Consider the following 12,499-nt stretch of genomic DNA (forward strand, 5'->3'; position numbering starts at 1 on the left):
GCCTCAGGAGCAGAGTGGAGTTTATCGCCCTCCTCAGCCTGGGCAAAGCCTGGCTTATTTTATTTCATTATTTTGTTTTTGTTTTTGAGACAGAGTTTCTCTGTCACTCAAGTTGGAGTGCAGTGGCGCTATCTCAGCTCACCGCAAACTCTGCCTCCTAGATTCAGGCAATTCTCCCACCTCAGCCTCCCAAGTATCTGGGATTGCAGGTATGCACCACCATGCCCGGCTAATTTTTGTACTTTTTGTAGAGACAGGGTTTCACCATGTTGCCCAGGCTGGTCTCTAACTCCTGGGCTCAAGTGATCCTCCTGCCATGGCCTCCCAAAGTGCTGGGATTCTAGGCATGTGCCACCGTGCCTGATCTATTTCATTATTTTCTCCAGTTACTCCCAACCCCTAGTCCCTCTCCGCTCCCCCTCCTAGGCCCTCACTAGGGTGTTCATCTGTCTTTAAATCTGCATGTGTAGCAATAACCAGACATTTATTCAGCACCTACCATGGTGCCAGGTGTTACTCTACATCAGGGAGCAACAAACCACAGCCCATTGACAGATTTTATACAACCTACAAGCTAAAAATGGTTTATATATATATATATTTTTTTTGTTTTTTGAGATAGAGTCTCACCCTGTTGCCCAGGCTGGAGTGCAATGGTGCCATCTCAGCTTACTGCAACCTTCGCCTCTTGGGTTCAAGTGATTCTCCTGCCTCAGCTTCCCCAGTAGCTGGGACTAGAGGCGCCTGCCACCACGCCCGGCTAATTTTTGTGTGTGTGTGTGTGTTTTTAGTAGAGATGGAGTTTCACCACGTTTGCCAGGCTGATCTCGAACTCCTGACCTCAAGTGATCTGCCCGCCTCGGCCTTCCAAGGTGTTGAGATTACAGGCAAGAGCCAATGCACCTGGCCAGTTTTTACATTTTTAAATGGCTGAAAAAAAAATCAAAAGAATACTGTTTTGTGACACCAGAAAATTATATGAAATTCAAATGTCAGTATCCATGTCTAAGTTTTACTGGTGCACAGCCACGCTCCTTTTTTTGTTTGTTTTTTGCGAGACGGAGTCTCCCTCTGTTGCCCAGGCTGGAGTGCAGTGGTGTGATCTCGGTTCACTGCAACTCCGCCTCCTGGGTTCAAGCGATTCTCCTTCCTCAGCCTCCTGAGTAGCTGAGATTACAGGTATGCGCCATCACGCCTGGCTAATTTTTGTATTTTTAGTAGAGACGGGGTTTCTGCATGTTGACCAGGCTGGGCTCGAAATCCTGACCTCAGATGATCCATCTGCCTTGGCCTCCCAAAGTGCTGGGATTATAGGCGTGAGCCACTGCACCCGGCCCACGCTCATTTTTTATGTACATCTCTGGTTGCTTTCATGCCACATTGGCAGAATTGAATAGTTACAGCAGAGATTGTATGGAACAAAGCCGAAAATACTGACCGTCTGGCCCTTTACAGAAAAAAGAAAATTGCTGACCAATGCTCCAGAGGTTGGGGATACTCTAGGGAACGTATGTGTTTAATTTATATAAATAGAATGATGGTTTAACTGGGGCCAGGGAGCAAATTCAATCTGGGATTTTTGAGAGTGACGGAGAGGCTATTAATTACTGGGACAACTTAGGGTCAACTATCTGTCCCTGGAAAGCAAGGATGCATGATTATCTCTCTCTAACCCTCATTCTGCCCAAGATCACTGGCTTTGTTTGTTGTATTTGAAGAATGTGTTGGCCAGGCACAGTGACTCAACCCCGTAATCCTGGCACTCTGGGAGGCTGAGGAGGGTGGATCACTTGAGGTCAGGAGTTCAAGACCAGCCTGGCCAAGATGATGAAACCCCATCTCTACTAAAAATACAAAAAATTAGCCAGGCATGGTGGCGGGCGTGTGACAGAGCAAGACCCCATCTCCAAAAAAAAAAAAAAGAATTTGTTGGCCAGGCATAGTGGCTCACACTTGTAATCCCAGCACTTTGGGAGGCCAAGGCGGGATGATTGCTTGACCTCAGAAGTTGGAGGCCAGCCTGGGCAACATAGCAAAACCTCATTTCTACTAAAAATACAAAAATTGGCCAGGCGTGGTGGCTCATGCCTATAATCCTAACACTTTAGGAGGCTGAGACAGGTGGATCACTTGAGGCCAGGAGTCGAGACCAGCCTGGTCAACATGGCGAAACCCCAACTTTACTGAAAATTAGCTGCGCATGGTGGCACACACCTGTAATCCCAGCTACTTGGGAGGCTGAGGCACAAGAATTGCTTGAACTGGGGAGGTGGAGGTTGCAGTGAGCTGAGATTGTGCCACTGCACTCCTGCCTGGGTGACAGCCTCTGTCTTGAAGAAACAAAACAAAACAAAACAAAAATTAGCCAGATGTAGTGTTGTGAGCCTGTAGTCACAGCTACCTTGGAGGCTCAGGTAGGAGCATTACTTAAGCCCAGAAAGTTAAGGCTTTGGTGAGCTCTGACAGTGTCACTGTATTTCAGCCTGGGAGGCAGAGCAAGACGCTGCCTCAGAAAAAAAAAAAAATTTCTCTGGGTTGTAGCCCTAGAATAGGACTCAGCAGACTATGGCCCATAGGCCAAATCTGGGGCATGGCAGTTTCTGTACAGTCAGTGAGCTAATTTTTAAATGACTAGGGTAAAAAATCAAAAGAAGAATCACATTTTGTGACACATTAAAATGACATGGAGCCTGGGCGTGGTGGCTCACACTTGTAATCCCAGCACTTTGGGAGGCCAAAGTGGTAGGATCACTTGAAGCCAGGAATTCAAGACCAGCTTGGCCAACATGGTGAAATCCGTCTCTATTAAAAATGCAAAAATTAGCCGGGCGTGGTGGTGTGCATCTATAATCCCAGCTACTCAGGAGGCTGAGATACAAGAATCGCTTGAATCGGGGAGGTGGAATCGGGGAGGTGGAGGTTGCAGTGAGCCAAGATTGCACCACTGCACTCCAGCCTGGGCGACAGAGTAGAGTCTGTTTCCAAAAAAAAAAAGAAAAAATAACATGGAGTTCACATTTCAATGTCCATAAAGGTTTCAAAACAGCCCCACCCACTCATTTGCATATTATCTAAGGTTGTAACAGTGCCTTTGTGGTCTGCAAAGCCTAAAATATTTACTATCTGGCAGGGCTCTGTGGCTTACGCCTGCAATCCCAGCACTTTGGGAGGCTGAGGCGGACGAATCACGAGATCAGGAGATTGAGACCATCCTGGCCAACATGGTGAAACCCCGTCTCTACTAAAAACACAACAATTAGCTGGGCGTGGTGGCGCGTGCCTGTAATCCCAGCTACTTGGGAGGCTGAGGCAGGAGAATAGCTTGAACCAGGGAGTCGGAGGTTGCAGAGAGTCAGAGGTTGTACTGCACTGCAGCCTGGCGACGGAGAGAGACTCCATCTCAAGAAAAAATAATAAATAAAATAAAATAACTGGTTTTTTTTTTTAAAGCAGATTGGTCATTTTATTTTATTTATTTATTTTTCTGAGACAGGGTCTCCCTCTGTTACCCAGGCTGGAGTGCAGTGGTGTGATCACAGCTCATTGTAGCCTTGACTTTTCCGGATTCAGGTTATCCTCCCACTTCAGCCTCCCAGGTAACTGAAACTACAGGTGTACACCACCATACTTGGCTAATTATTATAATTTTTGTAGCGACAGGGTTTTCCCAGGCTGGTCTTCCTGTTTTCAACAGGTTTTCCTGTTACCCAGGCTGGTCTGGAACATGTGGGCACAAGAGATCCACCTGCCTTGGCCTCCCAAAGTGCTGGGATTACAGGCGTGAGCCACCACACCTGGCCTATTTTTTTTTTTTTAAACAGACACTCGCTCTGTCACCCAGGCTGGAATGCAGTGGCACAATCTTGGCTCACTGCAACCTCCACCTCCCAGGTTCAAGTGATTCTCATGCCTCAGCCTCCTGAGTAGTTGGGACTACAGTCGCCCCCCGACAACACCTGGCTAATTTTTTTTTTCTTTTGAGATGGAGTCTCACTCCCATTGTGCAGGCTGGAGTGCAGTGGCACGATCTCGGCTCACTGTAACCTCCACCTCCCAGGTTCAAGTGATTCTCCTTCCTCAGCCTCCTGAGTAGCTGGGATTACAGGCATGCGCCACCATACCCGGCTAATTTTTGTATTTTTTAGTAGAGACGAGGTTTCACCTTGTTGGCCAGGCTGGTTTCGAGCTCCTGACCTCAGGTGATCCACCCGCCTCGGCCTCCCAAAGTGCTAGGATTACAGGTGTGAGCCACTGCGCCTGGCCTAATTTTTGTATTTTTAGTAGAGACAGGGTTTCACCATGTTGGCCAGGCTGGTCTAAAACTCCTGACCTCAGGTGATCTGCCTGCCTCGGCCTCTCAAAGTGCTATCTATTCTTTAATGGAAAAGTTCACCAACCCTGGCACCAGGTGATTGCTTCTTTTTTTTTTTTTTTTTTTTTTTTGAGACGGAGTCTCGCTCTGTCGCCCAGGCTGGAGTGCAGTGGCGCTATCTCGGCTCACTGCAAGCTCCGCCTCCCGGGTTTACGCCATTCTCCTGCCTCAGCCTCCCGAGTAGCTGGGACTACAGGCGCCCACCACCTCGCCTGGCTAATTTTTTTGTATTTTTAGTAGAGACAGGGTTTCATTGTGTTAGCCAGGATGGTCTCGATCTCCTGACCTCGTGATCCGCCCGTCTCGGCCTCCCAAAGTGCTGGGATTACAGGCTTGAGCCACCGCGCCCGGCCCAGGTGATTGCTTCTAACTGCTGCAGCCTATGGGATAGTGAATAGTATGACTCCACCATAGTTTACTTGCTGGTTCCCCTGGTGATTGTCCCTGTGCTCAGTTATTCTAGGCACTGAGGATACAGCAAAGGAGCCAGGAAAAGTCCCTTCCCTCTGGGAGCTTACAGTGGCCGGTGCTGGGTTCAGATCCCTTATTCAGCATAGACACCATTCCCAGCACTTGATGTCGATGGTTGTTTGAATCCTCACAACAATTTTATAACATTGTCTCCATTTTTCAGGTGAGGAAACCAGCCCAGAAATGCCAGGATGGGCTTTGAGCTCCACCCCAGACTGGCTACGGCACCTGGGCTCTTAGCTCCTTGCTCTCTTGCCTGTCTGCACAGCCTGGCCAATCCTCCACCCGTCTCATTCCCACCTTCCTCATTTTTGCCTTTCTGATGAGTGTAAAATGCTCTCTCATAATGTCATTTTCATTTGCATTTCTCTGATATCTCCTGAGTTTGAATATTTCTGGAATCTGAGCTCTTAACTGTTGATTTGCTTCTTTAAATCAAACTAGTATGTTTTCTAAACAAGGTGAAAAAACATTTTAAGAAGTTTGCAGACATTTCCATACATGCCTCCCTCCTTTGCTGCAACTTGAGGCATATGTTCTAGAAAAGAGACACATAGGTCTTGGTGTAACTTGCCTCATCCAGAACACGTGGGGCCAAGTTCAAGTCACCCACCAGACTTGAGACTTCTTCCAAATCACTAACAACTCTAGGGCTCTATTTCCTCCTCTGTAAAATGGGGGTAGTAAGAGTACGGACCTCATATAATAGGGTTACAGGGACAATTAAAGTACTTGGTTCAGTCAGACCCTGGCAGCAGCCTCAGCAGCTCTCCTCTTCTCTGGCTCTCCTTGCCATCTCCTTTTCTTTCCCCTCCCCTCCCCCCCCACGAAGTCTCCCTCTGTTGTGCAGGCTGGAATCCAGTGATGCAATCTTGGCTCACTGCAACCTCAGCCTCCCAGGTTCAACCAATTCTTATGCCTCAGACTCCTGAGTAGCTGAGATTACAAACACGTTCCACCACGCCAGGCTAATTTTTGTATTTTTAGTAGAGATGGGGTTTCACCATGTTGGCCAGTCTGGTCTCAAACTCCTGACCTCAAGTGATCCACCCACCTCTGCCTCCCTTAAAGTGCTGGGATTGCAGGTGTGAGCCACCATGCCCAGCCTTCGTTTTTCTTTTCTTTCTTTTTTCTTTTCTTTTTTTTTTTTTTGGCTGTTGTTTTTGAGACACAGGCTCACTCTGTTGCTCAGGTTGGAGTGCAGTGGCGTGAACATGGTTCACTGCAGCCTCAATCTCCTGGACTCAAGCAATCCTCCCCTCTCAGCCTCCCAAGTTGCTGGGCCTACAGGTGCATGCCACCATGCCAGACTAATTTTTTTTTTTTTTTTTTAATTTTTTGTAGAGACCAGGTCTTGCCATATTGCCTGGGCTGATCTCAAACTTCTGGGCTCAAGCGATCCTCCTGCCTTGGCCTCCCAAACCTGGGATTACAGACGTGAGCCATGGCACCTGGCTGCTATCTCCTTTTCTTTTCTGAAAACATGGCCTCTGGTGTGGGTATCTCTGATGGTGTCATCAAGGTGTTCACTGACATGATGGTAGGCAAATCTTCCACGCCAGAGGAGGTGAAGAAGCGCAGGAAAACGGTGCTGCTCTTCTGCCTGAGTGAGGGTGAGAAGAACATCGCCCTGGAGGAGGGCAAGGAGACCCTGGTGGATGACATGGGTTGGACTGTTGACGACCCCTATACCACCTTTGCCAAGATGCTGCCAAAGACTGCTGCTATGTCCTCTGAGGTGATGGAACTCATGAAACCAAGGAGAGCAAAGAGGACCTGGTGTTTATCTTCTGGGCCCCTGAGTCTGCACTCCTTAAGGGCAAAATGATCTATGCCAGCTCTAAGGATGCCATCAAGAAGCTGACAGGGGCCAGACCTGGTGGCTCACGCCTGTAATCCCAGCACTTTGGGAGGTCAAGGTGGGTGGATCACTTGAGGTCAGGACTTCAAGATCAGCCTGGCCAACGTGGTGAAACCCCGTCTCTACTAAAAATACAAAAATTAGCTGGGTGTGGTGGCACGTGCCTGTAATCCTAGCTAGTCGGGAGGCTGAGGCAAGAGAATTGCTTGAACCCAGAAGGTGGAGATTGCAATGAGCAGAGATCACACCACTGCACTCCAACCTGGACAACAGAACGAGACTCCATCTCAAAAAAACAAAAAAAAAAAAACAAAAACAAAAGAAGTCGACAGGGATCAAGCATGAACAAGCAAACTGCTACAAGGAGGTCAAGGACCGTGGCACCCAGGCAGAGAAGCTGGGAGTGGTGCTGTCATCTCCCTGGAGGGCATACCTTTGTGAGTCCCCTCCAGCCCCATGCCTGGAACATCTGGCAGCCCCAGACCTGCCCTTGGGGGTTGCAGGCTGCCCCCTTCCTGCCAAACCTGAAGTGCTGCGGGGGATCCCAGCACAGGGAAGGCAATCCCTTCCAAACAGCCTGCCACCCCAGGGCCTTCCCAGCACCTGGATTTTCTTCCTGCCTCCGTCCCTGATGTTTCTGGCCTTCCCAAACCACTTTGTGGTTGTTGTTGTTGTTGTTGTTGAATTTTGAGACAGAATCTAACTCTGTTGCCCAGGCTGGAGTGCAGTGGTGCAACCACAGCTCACTGCAGCCTTGACCTCCCAGCCTCAAGCAATCCACCCACCTCTGCCTCTGAAGTAGCTGAGACTATGTGTCACCACACCTGGCTAATTTTTTTACTTTTTGTAGAGACAGGGTTTTTCTCTGTTGCCCAGGCTGGTCTCGAACTCCTGGGCTGAAGTGATCCTCCCACTTCAACTTCCCAATGTGCTGGGATTATAGACACGAGCCACTGCATCCAACCCCAAACCGATTTTGATCTTCTGTTTCCTCTTGTGTTGAAGCAGACTAAAGTGTCCCCAGGGACCCCAGTTTGGGGGAGGGGGCTGTATTTTTTTTTTAACAACACCCCTACTACCTGTGCTCCCAACTCGTAGCCACAGTAGTGACTTGATACTAGTCTGTGTATGAATGGAATGTTGTGAGATGGTCTCTCCCCTTGCCGACTGGTCCCTCTCCCTTTTCCCCTGGTCACGGCCACTCATGGAAGTAGGACCAGTAAGGGACTGATATGGTTTGGCTGTGTCCCCACCCAAATCTCATCTTGAATTCCCACATGTTGTGGGAGGGACCTGGTGGGAGGTAATTGAATCATAGGGGCAGGTCTTCCCATGCTGTTCTTGTGATAGTAAGTCCCACGAGATACAGTGGTTTTAAAAAGGGGAGTTTCCCTGCACAAGCTCTCTTCTTTTGTCTGCCACCATATGAGACACACCTTTCACCTTCCACAGTGATTGTGAGGCCTCCCCAGCCACGTGGAACCGTAAGTCCATTAAACCTCTTTCTTTTGTAAATTGCATAGTCTTGGGTATATCTTTATTAGCAGCATGAAAGCGGACTAATACAGGGACCTTTGATAAAAAAGTAAAGAGACAATAATAAAAATACGTAAATAATTTTATTTATTTATTTATTTATTTATTTATTTATTTATTTTTGAGACAGAATTTCACTCTTGTTGCCCAGGCTAGAATACAGTGGCACAATCTTGGCTTGCTGCAACCTCCACCTGCTGGGTTCAAGTGATTCTCCTGCCTCAGCCTCCCAAGTAGCTGGGACTACAGGCACCTGCCACCATGCCTGGCTAATTTTTTTGTGTATTTTTAGTAGAAATGGGGTTTCATCATGTTGGTCAGGCTGGTCTCGAACTCCTGACCTCAGATGATCCACCTGCCTCGGCCTCCCAAAGTGCTGGGATTACAGGTGTGAGCCACTGCACCCGGCCATAAATAAGTTTTTTCTGATGTGTTTGGCACGTCAAAAGTTCTTAGTCAATATTAGCTACTATTATTTACCCATCTGCACTCGTGAGAAAGAGAAAAAGAATCATTACGTGGTCATGTCAGAGAGCTTCCATGTTTTCCAGAGGGTCTCCCATGACCCATGAATGATCTCAGTACAGGGGGACATTTTGCTAGACTGGAGCAATTACAAGGCCCAGAAGTTTCTCTCGGGAGTGAAGTATGTGACCGTCACTCTGACTCCATCCAGGGTGCAGGAATCCTGCTCTCTTACAGCTGTCTGGTGAGAGTGAGCTAGTTGCATGTTCACAGATGGGGGCGTGGTGCATACCGAGGCACATGCTCCCCACTGTTCCAGATCTGCAGGCCCACGTACATTGTTGGGGGGCACAAAGGAGTCCTGCTGCCACCCTCTAGTGTTCAGGGGTCCCCTTGGGTCTCACGGTTGCCCTGGGGTCCACGTTAGGGGCTTCAGTAGAGGCAGAGGGAAGACCCAGACATGGTGGGAGCTGCCCAAGGAATGGGAGTAGAGAGAGGGCTGGACCTTCCTCTGCAAACACTGATCCATCCCCTGGGTTTCCGTGTTAGGATGTGAGGTATCTTCATTCCCTTCACAATGCTTCTGGAGGACCCATCTGAAAAAAAAAACCAAATGCCCGTAGAAGCCAGAGTCTAAATCATTTGCAGTGAAAGGAAAAGCATACCGTTCAGTGGGCTCTGAGTCTGACTGAGTCAGTCTTAAATCCCAGTTGGGTGACCCTGGGCAAGTGTCTGAACTCTGGACTGGGCGCGGTGGCTCACACCTGAAATCCCAGCACTTTGGGAAGCCGAGGCGGGCAAATCACCTGAGGTCAGGAATTCCAGATCAGCCTGGCCAACATGGAGAAACCCCATCTCTACTAAAAATACAAACAAAAATTAACCGGGCGTGGTGGCATATGCCTGTAATCCCAGCTACTCAGGAGGCTGAGACAAGAGAATGACTTGAATGCGGGAGGCGGAGGTTGCAGTGAGCTGAGATCGCGCCATTGTGCTCCAGCCTGGGCGACAGAGTGAGACTCCGTCTCAAAAAAAAGAAAAAAGTGCCTGAACTCTGAGCCTATTTCCTAAAGTCTATCTCACCAGAGTTCTTCACCTTTTGTGTATTACACAAGGACCCCTCTGATGAGCTAGTGAAGCCCAGGAACCTCTTTTCAAAATAAAGTTTTAAATGATAGGATAAAATACATGGGATTACTAAGAAAACCAATTATATCCAACTCAAGTGTCCGTTGATAGATGGAAGGCTAAATGCAATGTGGTGTATACAAACAATGGAAGATGAGCCTTGAAAAAGAAGCAAATTCTGGTTGTGCACAGTGGCTCATGCCTGTAATCCCAGCATTTTGGGAGGCCAAGGGAGGTGGATCATCTGAGGTCAGGAGTTCGAGACCAGCCTGGCCAATATGGCAAAACCCCGACTCTCCTAAAAATACCAAAAAAAAAAAAAAAAAAAAAAAAATTAGCTGGCCATGGTGATGCGTGCTTGTAGTCCCAGCTCCTTGGGAGGCTGAAGCAGGAGAATCGCTTGAATCCAGGAGGCAGAGGTTGTGATGAGCCAAGATCATGCTACTGCACTCTAGGCTGTATGACAGGCTAGAGTTTTTCTGTTTCAAAAAAACAAATTCCTAGAAACAGAGAGGAGAATGATGGTTGCCAGGGGCTGGAGAGAGCAGGGAATGGGGAGTTATTGTTTACTGGGGACAGAGTTTCAGTTTTGTAAGATGGAAAAAGTCATGGAGATGGATGGTGGTGAGGGTTGCACAAGAAAGTGAATGTGCCTAATGCCACTGAGCACCACACTGAAAATGGTTAAGATGGTAAATTTTATGTTGTGTGTATTTTACCACAATTAAAAATAATTTTAAAAAGTGCCTGTAGGCCGGGCATGGTGGCTCACATCTGTAATCTCAGTGCTTTGGAAGATTGAGGCAGGTGGATAACTTGAGCTCAGGAGTTTGAGACCAGCATGGGAAACATGGTGAAACCCCATTTCTACAAAAATTAGCCAGGTGTGGTGTGTGCACCTGTAGTTCTAGCTACTTTAGAGGCTAAAGGGAGGATCACTTGAGCCTGGGAGTTGAAGATTGCAATGAACCAAGATCGGATCACTTCACTCCGGCCTGGGTGACAGAGCAAGACCTTGTCTCAAAAAGAAAACAAAAGAAACAGGTCGGATGTGGTGGCTCACGCCTGTACTCCCAGCACTTTGGGAGGCCGAGGCGGGCAGATCACCTGAGGTCGGGGAGTTTGAGACCAGCCTGACCAACATAGAGAAACCCTGTTTCTACTAAAAATACAAAATTAGCTGAGCGTGATGGTACATGCCTGTAATCCCAGCTACTCGGGAGTCTGAGGCAGGAGAATCGCTTGAACCCGAGAGGCAGAGGTTGTGGTAAGCCAAGATCACGTCATTGCATTCCAGCCTGGGCAACAAGAGCGAAACTTTGTCTCAAAAAAAAAAAAAAATCCACAAAAACTGCTTGTACAGAAAAAAAATTATATCAAAACTCGGGTATGAAAATATTAAATAAATTTTTGATGATGTCATATGCAAGCACTTTTTTATTTTTTGTTTTTATTTTTTGAGACAAGGTTTCTCTCCTGTTACCCAGGCTATTGGGATTACAGGTGTGAGCCACCGTGCCTGGTCTAGCACTTTTTATTTATTTATTTATTTATTTATTTATTTATTTTTATTTTTATTTTTTTTTTTTGAGACGGAGTCTTGCTGTGTCTCCCAAGCTGGAGTGCAGTGGCGTGATCTCGGCTCACTGCAAGCTCCGCCTCCCGGGTTCACGCCATTCTCCCGCCTCAGCCTCCCAAGTAGCTGAGACTACAGGCGCCCGCCACCACGCCCGGCTAGTTTTTTGTATTTTTAGTAGAGACGGGGTTTCACCATGTTAGCCAGGATAGTCTCGATCTCCTGACCTCGTGATCCACCCGCCTCGGCCTCCCAAAGTGCTGGGATTACAGGCTTGAGCCACCACGCCCGGCCTACTTATTTTTTTTATTTTTTATTTTTTTTATGAGGCGGAGTCTCGCTCTGTGGCCCAGGCTGGAGTGCAGTGGCACGATCTCGGCTCACTGCAAGCTCCGCATCCCGAGTTCATGCCATTCTCCTGCCTCAGCCTCCCGAGTAGCCGGGACTACAGGCGCCTGCCACCACGCCCGGCTAATTTTTTTGTATTTTTAGTAGAGACAGTGTTTCACCGTGTTAGCTAGGATGGTCTCGATCTCCTGACCTCGTGATCTGCCCGCCTCGGCCTCCCAAAGTGCTGGGATTACAGGCGTGAGCCACCGCGCCTGGCCGCACTTTTTATTTTTGTTTTAATTTTTTCAGCAGGTGATGCAAGCACTTTATTTATTTATTTATTCATTTTTATTTTTTTGAGACAGAGGCTCACTCCGTTGCTTAGGCTGGAGTGCAGTGGCACAATCTCTGCTCACTGCAGCCGCCTCCTGGGTTCAAGTGATTCTCCTGCCTCAGCCTCCCAAGTAGCTGGGATTACAGGCGTGGGCCACCACGCCCAGCTAATTTTTGTATTTTTAGTAGAGACAGGGTTTCACCATGTTGGCCAGGCTGGTCTGGAACTCCTGACCTCAGGTGATCCACCCGCCTTGGCCTCCTAAAGTGCTGGGATTACAGGTGTGAGCCACCACGCCTGACTGTAAGCACTTTTTTCTTTGACATCAAATGGCAGCAGGTTGGGTCAGTGCCTTAATTCAAAAGTAGTGAGAAATATCTGGGGATATCTGGAGATCTCTATAACAACTGTCATGTGATAGGAAAA

The 12,499-nt window shown here is 48.1% G+C and overlaps 1 pseudogene; it reads left to right on the forward strand.

Moving 5' to 3' along the window:
- The first annotated feature begins 6,061 nt into the window (after positions 1-6,061).
- LOC102132223 (cofilin-1-like) lies at positions 6,062-7,684 on the forward strand (annotated as a pseudogene).
- Positions 7,685-12,499: the final 4,815 nt, after the last annotated feature.

Source organism: Macaca fascicularis, chromosome 1 (assembly GCF_037993035.2).
Source record: "Macaca fascicularis isolate 582-1 chromosome 1, T2T-MFA8v1.1".
NCBI classification, from domain to species: Eukaryota; Metazoa; Chordata; class Mammalia; order Primates; family Cercopithecidae; genus Macaca; species Macaca fascicularis.